Source organism: Tachyglossus aculeatus, chromosome 11 (assembly GCF_015852505.1).
Source record: "Tachyglossus aculeatus isolate mTacAcu1 chromosome 11, mTacAcu1.pri, whole genome shotgun sequence".
NCBI classification, from domain to species: Eukaryota; Metazoa; Chordata; class Mammalia; order Monotremata; family Tachyglossidae; genus Tachyglossus; species Tachyglossus aculeatus.
In genome coordinates this window covers 51,128,957-51,145,477 of record NC_052076.1, presented here as the reverse complement: position 1 = coordinate 51,145,477, position 16,521 = coordinate 51,128,957, and the positions used below count along the sequence as shown (strand labels likewise).

The following is a 16,521-nucleotide window of genomic DNA, read 5'->3' as shown; positions in this document are numbered from 1 at the left end:
CTCTAATAGTCAGCATTGCTGGACTTTCTGGTATTGAGGCTGTTGCATGAGGAGGGGGGCTGAAATGAGTCAAGGAAAATGAGCAAAAATAGCTTTTTTTGTAAAACCAATGGAAACCGCATCTAATCCAGGAAAAGAAAATTGAGACAGGAAAGGGAGGCCCACATTTTTTAAGGAAATCATGTGGTGTTTTGGTTACTCTTTGTTTATGTAAAAAATTAACATCAGCATTAATTACATCTTAGAAATGATACACTGAACTTTCATTGCTAAATTTGCACCCTTGCCAAGACTGCCAAACAAAAATAACATTCATCACTGGGATTAAAGCAAATATATGATTCTGTGTTTGAATCCCCTGGAGGACTCAAACTGCTAAGCTCCTCACTAATGGCAGAAATCTGATCTGTACAGGAGTTCAAGAGATAGGAAGGATATTTTCACAAGGTAAGTAATGACAACTAAAGAGTTTAGGATGTTTATAAGACTTGTAAGGCCAAATTCTGGAAATGTAAGGGAGTTGGATATGCCAAGGGAAGGATTTTGGGACATTCTATAATATTTAGAAATATTTATGAACGACATAGTGCATTGGACTAGACCATATCCATTCTGACCCATGAAGGGTGGGCACTGAGCAAACTTCCAGACACTGTCAGCCCATATCTTCATTTGCTCTTGAATTCACCTCCTCCTTTCAGCACTTGCATTAACTGCATGGGAGTTGAGACTTTCTTTAAGTCCTTTAATAGTATTCCTACATGTGCTCTTTTCCTCACTCATCGTGGTTGCCTAACACATATTCAGTATTCAACAGCAGCAGGGACAGCTTTTCCCTGGTTATCGATGTGCCAATCTGATAGCATATAAATGTTTTGAAAAGGAAAAGACGGATATACTTCCAGGTGTAGTCACCAGTGAATTCATATTCAATGAAACAGTCTCTGAAAGCACCTCTTTCAAATTGGCATCGCCTAACAAGTCATGGAAAGGTTTCCTGCCTCAGTGTTTGTTTGCAGTTATGCAAACAATTAAAATGGTCTCAGGGGAGATCAGAGTCAGTTCAGGGTGGCTCAGTGGAAAGAGCACGGGCTTGGGAGTCAGATCTGGGTCGTGGGTTCTAATCCCACCTCCCCCACTTGTCAGCTGCGTGACTTTGGGCAAGTCATTTCACTTCTCTGTGCCTCAGTTACCTCATTTGTAAAATAGGGATTAAGACTGTGAGCCCCACGTGGGACAACCTGATTACCTTGTATCTCCCCCAGTGCTCAGAACAGTGCTTGGCACACAGTAAGTGCTTAACAAGTGCCATTGGAGAAGCAGCGAGGCTTAGTGGAAGGAGCCCGGGCTTGGGAGTCAGAGGTCATGTGTTCTAATCCCAGCTCTGCCAGTTTTCAGCTGTGTGGCTTTTGGCAAGTCACTTCACTTCTCTGTTCCTCAGATACCTCAACTGTAAAATGGGGATTAAGACTGTGAGCCCCATGTGGGACAACCTGATCACCTTGTATCCTCCCCAGTGCTTAGAACAGTGCTTTGCACATAGTAAGCACTTAAAAAATGCCATCATTATTTATTATTTATTTACCCTGCCTGCCACCCTGGTCTGTAGGCTCTGAGTCAACTCTTATTGGTCACAAGAGCAATAGGAGTTTCTAGGCTGAAGGTACCACCTCATAGGATGCCGGGCTATCCTGGGAGTTATGAAGTTCCAGCTCCTAGGGAAATCCCACTGTATTCTTTGGCAAACAAAGATTTCCTGTTCATCTCCTTTCCAAAGATGGAATAAGGAAGTCGTTATGATCCAAACCAAACAGCAATTTGGGAAATCACTTACCTGATGTGGACCTCCAAATCTACCAGAACACCACTCGCCCCATCTTCAAAGCTCTTCTGAAATTCCCACCTCCAGAAAGCTTTCCCTAGTTCATTTTTCTTCTCCCCAAGTTATATCCTCACAACTATCGTTCATCTCAGCACTTTTGCACTGCCAATCTCCTGTGGTACTTGTGTATATATTGATTTAGATGCTCTGCTATTTAAGGACATTTTCCTCCGATCAGTAAATAATTATTATCTATCTTCTCCCACTAGATTATCTGGTTTCTAAGACCAGTAGTTGTTCTAGGTAATGAAGGGAGATCTGAGGGACCTAGAGAACAACCTAGTTAGCTTTTACTGAAATTTTTCTCAGGATTCTAGATTTTGAACTCTGCTCGCAATGGCAGGGTAAGTGCTCCTAGTGCATTGGCAGACTGGGCATAAGATGGAACAAGAGTGGGAAGATGGGTTCTCTCTGTGCCCACTCCTAGATCTTAACTACTAGCATGCCTCTGCTCCAGCCTGGTCCCCAAGAGCAGTGCAAGCAGACAGGGCAAGTTTGCAAATGCTGAATTGCCCTGCTCTTGATTTAGGATTGCAGTACTCGACTGTAACTGCAGCTTACTATTACATTTCTTACAGAACTTCCTCTTCTGGTAAGAATATCATATCATTTACATATTAAAAATTTTCTCTGCAATTGATTGCAACCTCACAATTCACTGGACTACCTGCCCATTATCTAGAATTGCTACATTCAGTTACCACTACAGGTTTAAAGCCCAGCCTAATAGCTCATTTTTGTTTAGGGGCTATTTATGCACTACAGCTAGTATTTTCCCAATGTAATTGTAGAAGGACAAAAATTTCCACGCAGCCAGCTATGTATTCGGATGAAGCCGTGCCCAGCCCTAGAACTACAATGACAGGCATCTTAACTTTATTTCTGACAATATGTTTCTGGTTAATTTTGTTTTGTTAAGGAAATCCTTGAATTCCTCTTGTGTCTCTGACAAACTTTCAGGAATTCTGCATAGCCATTAATTTAGAATGCATTACTATTGATAATCAACCTTCACCCCAAAGATATTGGTCTGTTATCTCTATAAGTCTTTCAGGACTAGCTGTCAAACTTGAACTCTAGAACCACATCCTCATGAACCACTGTGACTGCACTCTCAGGGTCCTTGATGATGTAAATTTCAAGCAGGGAGGCGGTAAATACTATTTCTTGAATTTTTGTATAACTTTTTCCATATTTACCTTCATTGCTATAAATTATTCATTTTTGGCATAAGGTTTTGGGGGTGGTGGTGGATTGAAAGTAGAATGGCTGGTTGCTTCTGAGCATTTTCTGACACTCTCTCATCAACCTTTTTCCAGGCCTAGTGGAAAAACTATTATTTTGTTCGCATTTCGCTTGCCCTCTCCCATCCTCCTTTATGTTTGCTTCGGGATTTGCTTACCTGCTCCCTTCCTTGGTACTTATTTTAGAATACTGTACAGCCACATGTATGTACAGCCAAGAAATACCCACACGGAAGGGAGGCATAGAAGCACAAGGGAAGTGAAATGGCAGCCTCATCTCCATAACTCATGAGGAATTATAAGTAATAGGCTCCAAAGTGCCAAGGAGTGTTTCCCATATTCACATCATCTGAATGGCTCTCTAGTCCATGATTTGTTGTACAAAAGAGACAGAGGAGTAGGGGTCACAGAGTTTGAGCTACCTTTAAATCCCCCCGCTTTTTTTTTTGAAATGTTGATATGCTCTTTCCCTTCTAACATCAATCAATGGTACTTATTGAGCGCTTCTTGTGTGCAGAGCTCGGAAGAGCACAACCCAACTGTAAACTATCAGTTTTGCTCTGGTTGCCTGTGTTCATATATTTACAAGGAATATAAAGGCAAATACAATTTTTCAAAATATTTCAGCAATTAAACCAACCCAAGTATCTTGACTAGCTCTTTGAAGTTTTAAATAAAATCTGGAAGGTTACGTTAATGCTGAACTTTGGATAATTTTGACGAAGCCTTGGTTATACCAGGGAGTATACTTGCAACCACAACTGCATATAATAGAAAAAAATGAATTTTAAAATTAAATACTCGTGGTGCCAGTCAATTTTTTTTTCCTATTTCCTCTACATAGTGGTCTCTTAGTAAGTCTGGCTTCTGGCCCTTTGAGTCATTATTAAATGGATGATAATTTTTGATACAGCGGAAGTAATGTTTGAAGCAAACAAATCTGGAGGGTTTTGTTTCATTTTGGTTACTTCACCAGCAATACTGAGGGTTCTTGAATTTTAGAGCATTGGAATCAATCATTCAGTCAGTGTGTGCAGAGCACTCTACTAACCGTTTGGGAGAGAACAGTACAATAGCCACAAGGAGCTGACCATCTGCATGCTATTCAACACTACAGGTTGTTTTACCCAGTAACAGTGGAAAATGATAAAAATGGCAGTAGTAGACCTGTAAAGTCTTGAAAAAAACTATAAAGATGTGGGTTTAAGTTTGGATTGTGGGCAATGGAAGGGCAGTTACTAGCCAGTACTTTTTTAGGAGTTTATTTTTTATTGGTATTGCTAAGTACTTATTATGTTCCAAGCACTGTATAATGCGCTGGGGTAGATACAAGTTAATCAGGTTGGACACAGTCCATGTCCCACCTGGGGCTCACAGCCTTAATCCCCATTTTACAGATGAGGCAACTGAGGTACAGGGAAATTAAGCGACTTGCTCCAAGTCACACAGCATGCAAGTGGCAGAGCTGGGATTAGAAGCAGCATGGCTCAGTGGAAGGAACATGGGCTTTGGAGTCAGAGGTCATGGGTTCAAATCCCAGCTCCACCAATTGTCAGCTGTGTGACTTTGGGCAAGTTACTTAACCTCTCCATGCCTCAGTTACCTCATCTGTAAAATGGGGATAAAGACTGTGAGCCCCACCGTGGGACAACCTGATCACCTTGTAACCTCCCCAGCACTTAGAACAGTGCTTAATAAATGTCATCATTATTATTATTAGAACCCAAGTCCTTCTAGCTCCCAGGCCCGTGTTCTATTCACTAGGCCATGCTGCTTCTCAGGATTGAAAGGATAGGAGCAAAAACAGTGAAAATGGCTGCCTTGGGACTAATTGCCAAGGTTAGAAATTCTGTGGAAAGTTCCTGGAGAGGAAAAGAAGGAGCCAAGGTTTAGAAGAGGTATGGCCCTTGGAAGTGAAAGCAACTGGAGACAGAGTGGTAACTGCAGAAAACTGGACACAGAAGATGACATACCCACTAGGGTAATTAAATTCGATACAAAATTGGGGGATAAAAGTGGTTAATTACAGGGAGGGGAGTACAATTCACAATGCCTGGAATGCATTAGGACCGTGGTCCAAGTAAAAGGCTTACGTAATTTAATGAACAGAAATGTAAGTTATGAAACTAGGAAGATAACCTAAGAAACAAGAATATACCTGGAGGGCTTAGTATCAGCACTTGAGAGATGCGGCAGATAAGTTAAAACCTCCAGTCTAATAAAAGAAACAATTATCAAAATTAAGGGGAATACAAATAGAGGATAGCAGTAACAAGTCTAAATGAATTATGCTAACTCTCAAAGAGGGGGTTTCCAAGTCCTTATCTGGATACTGAGCCCAGTTTTGGCCACCTTATTATAAAATGGATAGTCTAGATCAGCAAGTGGTATAACATAAACAACCAGAATGCTAGAGATTTATGGGACTTCCTTATCCGAAACCATTCCAAAAAGGCTTGTAGACTTCCGAAAGGAAGATATTCAAGGTTGAGTCCATAGAAGTAGACTATTCAGAAGAGAATTCCAATGAGGTATTTAGAATGTCTGTGAAATATGAATGGTATTAAGTGTTTGGAAAAGTACAATATAACAGACTTGGTAGACACGTTCCCTGCCCCAAAGGAGCGTACAGTTTAGATGTCCTGTTAACACCTCACATTTAATATATCTAAATCAAAATTTCTCATTTTCCCACCCAAACCCTGACCTCTACCAGGCCTTCCAATAACTGTAGACAAAAACACTATCCTTCCTGTCTCACAAACCAATAACTTTAGCATTATACTTGACTCATCTCCATCATTCAATGCACATAACCGGTCTATCACCGCTCCAGTCAGTTCTATCTTCAGAACACCTCTAGAATTCACCCTTTCTCCACCCTAACTGTTATCACGTTGATCCAAGCATGTATTATATTCTGACTTGATTACTGCATCAGTCTCCTCATTGACTTCCCTGTTTTCTGACTCTCCCCTCATCGTCAGTGGTATTTACTGAGTGCTCACTGTGTGCAGAGCACTATACTAAGTGCTTGGGAGAGTGCAATACAACAGAATTGGTGGACACATTCCCTGCCCCTCTCCAGTCCATACTTCACTCTGATACTCAGGTATTTTTCTCAAAATACCCTCATTCCATGTCTCTTCTCTCCTCAGAAACCTCCACTGGTTGCCCATCATCTCTGCGTCAAATGGAAACTCTTTTCCATAAGCTTTAAACCACTTAATCAGCTCTCTCCCTCTTACCTTACCTGGCTGATCTCTTACTACAATACAAGCAGCACACTTAGCTCCAATGTTAATCTTGTCACTATGCTTTGATTTCATTTTCTTCACCATCGACCCCATGCCTACCTCCACCCTCTGGCCTGGAACTCCTTCCCCATTCATATCTGGCAAACCTCAGCTCCCCCCATCTTCAAAGTCCTACTAAAATTATATTTCTACCAAGAGGCCTTCCCTAAGACCTCATTTCCCCTTTTAAGCCTTCCTTTCAGCGTCGCCTATGCATTTACGTTTGTTCCACTTCAAGTTATTTGATATTCACCCCTTCCCCAGCCCCACAGCACTCATGTACGTATCCATCTGTAATTTATTCTAATGTCTGTCTCCACATCCCCGTCCCCGCTCCCCCCCTCCCCAACCTCCACCAGTCTGTAAGATCCTTTTGGGCAGGGATTGTGTTTACCTACAAAATTGTATTGTACTCTCCCAAGCACTTAATACAGTGTTCAGCACTCTTGACCCCACCTCCCCTTCTAGTTATCACCCCATCTCCCTCCTACCATTACTTTCCAAACTCCTTAAACGAGTCGTCTACACGCGCTGCCTCAAATTCCTCAACACCAACTCTCTCCTCGACCCCCTCCAGTCTGGCTTCCATCCCCTACATTCCACCAAAACTGCCCTCTCAAAGGTCACCAATGACCCCCTGCTTGCCAAAACCAACGGCTCCTACTCTATCCTAATCCTCCTCGACCTCTCAGCTGCCTTCGACACTGTGGACCACCCCCTTCTCCTCAACATGCTATCCAACCTTGGCTTCACAGACTCAGCCCTCTCCTGGTTCTCCTCTTATCTCTCCAGCTGTTCATTCTCTTTTGCAGGCTCCTCCTCCCCCTCCCATTCCTTTACTGTAGGGGTTCCTAAAGGGTCAGTTCTTGGTCCCCTTCTGTTCTCTATCTACACTCACTCCCTTGGTGACCTCATTCACTCCCACAGCTTCAACTATCATCTCTACGCTGATGACACCCAAATCTACGTCTCTGCCCCTGCTCTCTCTCCCTCCCTCCAGGCTCGCATCTCCTCCTGCCTTCAGGACATCTCCATCTGGATGTCTGCCCGCCATCTAAAACTCAACATGTCCAAGACTGAACTCCTTATCTTCCCTCCCAAACCCTGCCCTCTCCCTGACTTTCCCATCACTGTTGACGGCACTACCATCCTTCCTGTCTCACAAGCCCGCAACCTTGGTGTCATCCTTGACTCCGCTCTCTCATTCACCCCTCACATCCAATCCATCACCAAAAACTGCCGGTCTCACCTCTGCAACATCACCAAGATCTGCCCTTTCCTCTCCATCCAAACCGCTACCCTGCTGGTTCAATCTCTCATACTATCCCGACTGGATTACTGCATCAGCCTGCTCTCTGATCTCCCATCCTCCTGTCTATCCCCACTTCAGTCTATACTTCACGCCGCTGCCCGGATCATCTTTGTGCAGAAATGCTCTGGGCATGTTACTCCCCTCCTCAAAAATCTCCAGTGGCTACCAGTCAACCTACACATCAGGCAAAAACTCCTCACTCTTGGCTTCAAGGCTCTCCATCACCTCACCCCCTCCTACCTCACCTCCCTTCTTTCTACAGCCCAGCCCACACCCTCCGCTCCGCTGCCACTAACCTCCTCACTGGGCCTCGTTCTCGCCTGTCCCACCATCGACCCCCAGCCCACAACCTCCCCCTGGCCTGGAATGCCCTCCCTCTGCACATCCACCAAGCTGGCTCTCTTCTTCCCTTTAAAGCCCTACTGAGAGCTCACCTCCTCCAGGAGGCCTTCCCAGACTAAGCCCCCTCCTTCCTCTCCCCCCACCCTACCTCCTTCCCCTCCCCACAGCACCTGTATACATGTTTGTACATATTTATTACTCTATTTTACTTGTACATATTTACTATTCTATTTATTTTATTTTGTTAATATGTTTTGTTTTGTTGTCTGTCTCCCCCTTCTAGACTGTGAGCCCGCCCTTGGGTAGGGGCCGTCTCTATATGTTGCCAACCTGTACTTCCCAAGTGCTTAGTACAGTGCTCTGCACACAGTAAGCGCTCAATAAATACGATTGAATGAAGACGATTGAATGAATGAATGAATGAATACCACTGAATGATTGATTTTCCATGCCTTAGTTACCTCATCTGTGAAACAGGGTTAAAATACCAGTTCTTCCTCTTTCTCAGACTGAGAAGCCCATTTGGGTCAGTGAGTGTGTCTGACCTGATTATCTTGCATCTACTCCAGCACTTAGCAGAGTGCTTGGTATATAGGAAGTGCTTAATGAATATTATCACTCTTATCATTACAGTTTTCAGCACTTCTGCTCCTGGCTTGGGGTAAGTACTGAGGAGATTTTATATCTCAAGCATTTGAAAAAGCTATTTTCAGGTGCTTTTAGGAATGGAGAAACAAGAGCTTTCCTATCCAAATCATAAGCAATCACCAAGAAATTTTAAGCAAACCTATTATGTTGCTTAGGTGAGGAGGGCCCTTTTTAAAGTCACCCAAGGACCCTGCAATTTGAAAAGAGCAGGAAAAGCCATGAAGCAAATGAAAATATTAGCAAAGAAAAATGGATGGCTTGATGTGGATATTAAATGTGATTAATAAATATGAGAAATGCTCAACAACCTTGGTAAGTGTTTTCCGACAATGAGAAGATTCCCATAAATGTGGTCAGAGGTGATAAATGAATGAACTCCAAACTACTCTAGCTCCATAAACAGGGTAGTGTCCATCAGAGGGTGCTCTGTGAGCCTGACACTGGATTTGTTGCACATCAACAGCTGGGTCTGAGAGTTTAGGGCATTTTTAGTTGAATTTTTTTCCTTTTTTTAAAAAAAAAACAACACACACACACACACACACACACACACACGAAAAGAGACTGGTCTTGCAACTAGCAGCCCCGAGACATACCTGATAAACAGTCTGACTAATGAGATTGGAAATTCTTTTTTTTTGTCTTAAATTTGCTCATTATTTGGTTACAGTCTCCATATGGCAAGAAGAGAAGGGGAAAAAAAATCTTCCATTGGCCCCCAAACCACATATTTAATCCATGCGCTTATGTCAAACTTAATTACAGGACTTTTGGCATAAAATAACAATCCACATCCTTGGAGAGGAGAACTTAAGTAGTTAATATGTGCGATTGAGTGAAATTGCTTTGCTGAATGTTTATGAGAAACCTAAGACCAGTGAAATGTGCTGATATTTTAACCACTTAAGGGCAAAACCTTCTATTCCCAGAAGTTGAGTGGAAGAGGACCTTTCCCCTGCCCTGATATTTGTCCAGCGGCCCAAGATGAACAATGGCTAGTGAAGTAGTTTGATGAACAATGTCATCAATTAGACAGAGAAAAAAATTAGGCTAAAATAGTTTCCATAACTTGCCATTTTCTCAATGAACTTTTGGGGAGTCAAAAAAGCAGCTCCATTTCCAACCTTGTCTTTATTCCTTGCAGAGAATTGTCCAAAACATTAGAAATATTTTCTTTCCAAAGATTACAATGTTCAATTTTAGTCTTTTGATCTTTTCTACCTTAGTTATCCTTTATGGCTCCTCATCTTTACCCTTTACCTCAACTGACATTTTCATGCTAATGAACTCAACTGTACATAATCCATATATGTGAGTTGCATCTCTGAACAAAACATGCACATTGCTTTTTGCCCCTTAGTGGGGAAAAAAAAAATCAGGGTGCTTTTCTTTCCAAGGGATTCCCGCTCTTTTTTTTCCAGTCCTGGGTCTCATTTCCCACGAAAAGATGGGATATTTATCCCATAATTTACTGAAGAAAAAAACTGCCTGTAATACTTGCATATATGTTGCATCTTTCAACATCCCTAATGACCTTTCCCCATCTAGTAGTTGATTAAGTAAACTCGTAGATTCATCTTAACTTCCTTCACTTGAATGTACCAGAGACAGAATTGCTTTTTTTAGACTAGAGGAACCTCCTAAAATATAAATTCATCTCCTCCGTTTCCTTCCTCATCACAGGCATCTGATGCCTCGTTTGAGAAACACTGCTTGAGACTGTTGCGGACTGCTGTCATGGCAGTGGTGGCGGGGGTGGGCGGTGGGAGAGGGGCTGGCCAAAGCGACTGAGGCAGCCACAGGACTTCCTGTGGCCTTTTGATTAATGCTACAGCCTGTTCCGCCCCGCCACCACTTTGGAGACCCACTCCAGCCTCGTCCAGAATTCCCACTCAGAGGCAGGGCTGCTCTGGAGCAGAGGAATGGAGCAGTAATGTTGGGAACCCTTGCTTGGATCCAAATGGGGCTGCAGAGGTGGCACTGGTCTTCCCCCAGCCTCACAGGAGCACTGTCATTTACTCTCTGGAGGTGACACCAATGCGATGCCAACCGCAACGGTGCTCCAGACTGTGTGCGAATTCAAAACACTGCGATAGTGATATGTCACTCACCTGTCCTCCTCAGGCTCCACACCAGTTTCCAATGACTGGCTGGTTCATACATAGAGAAATGCAGAAATATCATCTTCCTCCTCACACTAGCCTGCTCACTTACCATTTACTTCATTTGCTGGTTATAACTTCCTCTGACTATAAGCTTGTTGTGCACAGGCAATGTGTCTGTTTATTGCTATAGTGTACTCTCCCAAGTGCTTAGTATAGTGCTCTGCACACAGTAGTGCTCAGTAAATACGATTGAATAAATGAACTTCCCTTAGTTTAAATGCTGCCATCACGGACTCATTATTTAATCCATCAACTCATATCTCTTTTCAGTTTCCTTTTTCCCTCTCGAACTTGTTTCTACTTAGTGTGAAAATCTCTTTTCATCCCTTGATCTCCTCCTATTGTTTCACTCATCTGAATATGGTTTTTCTCTGTAGTTCTATTTTCCTACTCTACTATTTTCTACTTTTTGTCATCTCTCTGCGGCAGCTGAATTCACTTGTGGTTCTTCTTTTTCTCAATACATGCCAGGTAACTTTAGTGTCAGAGCAGTTTTCTAAGTAGGGAGGCAAATATATATTTTTTAATCCCCCAAGTCCATTGGGCTTATTTGAAAGGGACTTATTGTCCGAGTGTGCTTGAGGCAAAACAAGTGTCCATTACAAATAAAAAATTTGAGCATCCACATTTCTTAACGGTGTGAACATTGGCTGCTTCATTTCCCTTCCAGTGAAAGAAGGAATTGCTGCGTCCTTTTTTTCAAAATCAGGGAGTCTGCCTGACTGACAGCTGCTGCCTGGGGGGCTGAGGGGACTGATCCTTTTGCTCTTATCTGCTCAGGATTTGCAGCCAGCCAGTACACTCGTGGGAACAAGAGAAGCCCTTGGGGAAGAGGAGACCTTGTTCAGTTAAAACCACCCTGGTATTTGCTCAAGGGGGAAAAGCAGAAGCAACAGCCATAACTATAGCAAACTGCCCCATTCCCCTCTCCACAAATGGCTATCAAGGAGCAGGATCCTCACTACTTTCGCCATCCCCCTACCCTCACCTTGTCAGTTGACTTGGGCCATGGGAACTGCCTCAGGATGCCATTAGGGTAAGAGGGCAGGGCTAGGTGTTGGGGAATCCTGAAATGAAGCTCATTAATCAGACCCAGTGATTAGGTCAGGGTACTCTGGACAGGCCCTAGTAGCACCTAACTCCAAAACCATAGTCTCTCTTGTTGGGTGGCGGAGGGATGATTCCTGTTAATTTTAGCTGGGCACTGAAGGCTAAGGTTTGGGTGAAAAACAGATTTTACCCCTGAAAATAATCCTGTCCCAAAATGCCTTCCTGGTGTTGACTTAATCCAAGCCTGAGAATAAAATGCTCCAGTAAACCACAAGAAAAATGAATAATATTCTGGGAAATATAATTACAATGGGCAGACATCCCACATTAGGTGAGCTGGTCCTACAGTTTGAATTGCCTTCTCGCCATCTGAATTAGGGCTGGTGGGACCCATCAAGTCTCGTTTTTGCCTAAAGTGGTGATAGTGACATGCAAGCCATTCATTCATTCATTCAATTGTATTTAATGAGGACTTACTGTGTGTAAAGCACTGTACTAAGCATTTGGGAAGTACAAGTTGGTAACATACAGAGATGGTCCCTACCCAACAATGGGCTTACAATCTACAAGGGGGAGACAGACAACAAAACAAAATAGGTGGACAGGTGTCAAGTCATCAGAATAAATAGAAATAAAGTTAGATGCACATCATTAAGAAAATAAATAGAATAGTAAATATGTACAAGTAAAATAAATAGAGTAATAAATCTGTACAAACATATATAGAGGTGCTGTGGGGAGGGGAAGGAGTTAGGGCAGGGGGGATGGGGAGGAGGAGAGGAAAAAGGGGGCTCAGTCTGGGAAGGCCTCCTGAAGGAGGTGAGCTCTCAGTAGGGCTTTGAAGGGAGGAAGAGAGCCAGCACATTAGCAGTGGTGAGAAGAGTAAGGAACCATCACCATGGAATAGATGCCCGGAGTAGAGGCAGGTTTTGCTGCCTTTTCAACTGTTTGAAGCAAAGGCCGCCTTGGAGAATACTCTGTAGATATGGGTACTCCATTTTTTTGGCGTGCCTGTCTTTCCCGACTCTTCCTTTCTTTACCTCTCATCCTCTATCATTCCTTTCCCCACTCCCTGGCACTCTTTCCTACCACTTCCTTTTCCTGCCTTTTCTCCCTCCTGATCCGTGCCTCCTATCCCACTTGGTGCTTCAGAAAATATGGTCACCTCAGTCAAAATGGAAGTTTGTAATGAAATAAAACAGGTGGTGAACTTAGCATTTTAGTTTGCACAATCAGCTCAAGAAATAAATCCTGCTGCAGGCTCTGCTATTAAAACCAAACTAATTATACTTTTATCTGCCAAGGTAATTTCCTTGATATTTTCAGTAACCCCTTGGACCCATCCAACTCACGAAGAGCCAATGCCATTCTAAAAGCACATGGGAGAGGGAGGATGTATTTTTCCCTATTTAAATGCCTGACCCTTGGTCACTTATTTCAAGTTCACCCTTGCCATCGCTCCGTGAATTTCCTTTCTGATACCGTATGAGGGTCTTTGAAAGAGAAGTTCGATGTCCTGAGGCAGAGCATACCTAGTAGCACTTGGCAGTAATAATAGACAATCGTTAGCAGGAGAATTAAAGGCAGGTATTTATTTATGCAGTGTGTGTTTGTGTGTGTGTGTGTGTGTGTTTGTGTGCGTGCACCCGCGCGTGTGAGCACATATGCATATTTGTATCTATTTCTGTATCTATTTGTGTTAGAGTGAGTGTCATCATATTTCTGAGATCTCCTAGGGAGCACTAATTTTTACCTGAACAATGGACGGACACACTTGTTTTGTATATAACACCTAGATTTTCACACATGCAGGTAAGGTATGTATGATGACTTAATTTACACGGTCAGGTGCTAAATTTCAGGGGTTGGTTTGGCCAAAAATTTGGCCAAGTACAGGTCGACCTCACGTCCAGATGGACGGAAAAAGCCAAACTGGACTACTGCTACAGGCCTCTCCCCAGTATGCCACACACTGCTGTTTCCCACCCCTCCTCCACTGCTTTGCCAATTCCTTTAGGGAGGATGAAGAAGTCCACTGACCCTGAGAACTAAAAGAGCACATACTCTTTCCCCGAGGTCACAGACACTCCAAGTGACATCACGGCCTCAAGTCTCAGACGGCCCGGCAGCTCCAAAGAGCAGGGTGAGACCTGATGTAATGGCATCTCCCATTCCAATTTAAATCTACCCTGGAATTGGCCACATTCGATGCCCTCCTCCTCCATTCTGCTTGCCGAAGGCTCAGTCTTCCCATGTCTGCTGGAAAGATCTGTCTCCTCTGACAGATTCAAGATTCCAGACAGAACTTTCCCATGCCATCGTCCCTCAAAATAGCTGAGCTCCTCAGTATTTATAGCAGCACAAGACTCTAATGGGCCAATTTGTTTGAATTTCCACTGCTTTTGTGTTTAACTTACCCCTCACCCGTGGGCAGTCTCTTCATGCCTTTATTGATGGGGTGTGTTAGGGTGGAGGGGGGAGTATTCAAGATGGTAGCTGAACAGAGCATGGGCTGTTTTGCATATTTACTGTTCTTTAAAGCTGGTTTTCTAAGAGAGAGAGAGAGACAGAGAAAGAGGTTTCTGTAAGTAGCTGGGACAATGAGAACAAGGCAGGCAGTATGCCAAGCACGGGATGGCTGCCAAAACACATATCATTAGCTTGGGCCAGCTATAAGCAAGGAAATGAGAAACATATGTTGGAGAGCAAGGTTAGGAGTGAGGGACTATGGGTCAGTGACAGTCGTCCGAAAACTTTTCCCTTGTTCTTCAGCTGTGGCCTGGTGGTGTCAAATGTCATTCTGACTGCCTTGATTTCTCATGGCGGTGGTGCTTGTTTTGTTTTGGGGATTTTTTTTTTTCTGTTTCCTGATGTGAGTTTTTTGGGAGGGGGAAGGGAATGGACAGGGAAGGACTTGTGATTTTTTTTTCAGTTATGGGAAAATAACAACCTTGTTTTCCGTGATGCTCTCTAAATTCCTCACCCTTCCCTGAAATAACGGTGTCTCTGGAACTGGAATTCTGACTGGCCTGTGAGAGGAGAAAGGGGAGGGCTGTGTGTTCCTAAGTAGTCCTCACTGTTCTTTCTTAAATATAATTAGATGCGCCTCATTACCTCACACTGAAGGCCTTTTGTACTTTTTAGAGTTCTATTTCCTGAGATCCACGACGTGCTACAGCTTGTAGTATCCACTCTCATTTTATATTGTTTTAAACAGTTTATTTTTAACGTTTTTCATCCCTTCTCTCTCTGCTATATCCAAACTATTTGGAAATGATTTCATTTTACACCAAAGACCACACCCAGTTAATCCTTTAGTCACTGACACCAAATGGAGTGAATACATTTTCCCAGTACCCTTCCTGTTTCTCTTCCCTCCCCTACATTCCTTTTTTCTTAGCGTTTTCCCTGGGCAGCTTCTAATAAGCCTTTGCTCTTTGCCTCCCCAAGGCGGAGACCCCTGTTCTCTATAAACCCGAGATGAAGAACAGTATCACACGAAGCGCAGACGATATCCCAGGAGATTACTATGTGGCTACTGTTCTGAAACAGACAACAGCTCCAGACAGCTCCAGACAGCCAGCCCAGAAAACTCACCACATGAGGCTTGGGGAGTCAGCTTTGGCCCAAGTTGCGAAATGGACACAGGTCTGTACCCATCCATTTCACATTAAAAATGTTTGCAATGTCTGTGATAGAACTGTGCTGGGGCACGAGACAATAACATGGAGTTTAACAGAGTTCTTCAAGAAATCAGTTCAAACTACTCCTAATCTTTCAATAAGGAATGAAACGTGTCTGAATGGTTGACATTTTCAGATAACTTTAAAAACTTCTAGTGTGTTTGAACATTTTCCCCCCTCCATCCCAAGGCTTTATTCCTAAAATACATTTCCCGCCTAACTTCTTGGGGGTCTCAGGCCTCTGTAGAGCTGAGGTCTGTGTTCTCAGCTCAGCTTCTTTACCCGAGTCTCTGTGGAATCCTTCTGACCTCTTTTTCCTGACTGCTTTCTCCAGAGGTACGTTTGTGGCTTCTTACCAGCTGATCACTCTTCTCGGAAATGTGAATAACCTGGATCCCACACTGGGATAGTCTGAATTCACTCCTTGAGGGTGGCCTATCCTGATTAGATCTCCTCAGTGACATCGTTCTACAGTTCCCTATAGTCAGAAGGTAACTCTCTCTTGAAAGGGCCACGGGAGGGTGGCAAGATGTGGCACAGTGGGTTAGGAAAAGAAACTGCAGAACAATCAATGGTATTTATTGAGTGCTTACTGAGTGCACAGCACTGTAAGAGGCACTTGGAGCAGATGAGAGGTTTACATAGCCATGCCACAACTTCTTCTGACAATAGCATTACAGGAGTCCTTCTAAGATCCTCAAACTCCTGTCCTGGGGATTTTATTCCCAAACTTCTCCCTATCTTTTGTCCTTTCTTCCTTCTCCCTTTCTGAATGGAGTGCTCAAGTTTTTTCCTCCTAGCTTCTGTGAATTTGGGTCTCTCTCAAAATCCCCTGCCAGCTCACCCCTGCCACCGTTTATTCTCTCACTTTCTTCACCAGCGACATTCTCCACCTAGTC

General features: G+C 43.4%; 1 long non-coding RNA gene across 1 annotated transcript in view; it reads left to right on the top strand.

The window, feature by feature from the left end:
• LOC119933983 overlaps nucleotides 1-16,521 on the top strand; it is a 59,902-nt gene that overhangs the window by 36,940 nt on the left and 6,441 nt on the right. Inside the window, exon 2 of the long non-coding RNA XR_005452827.1 lies at nucleotides 15,390-15,587. This is a non-coding gene — a long non-coding RNA (uncharacterized LOC119933983). The remainder of the gene's footprint in view (nucleotides 1-15,389; nucleotides 15,588-16,521) is intronic.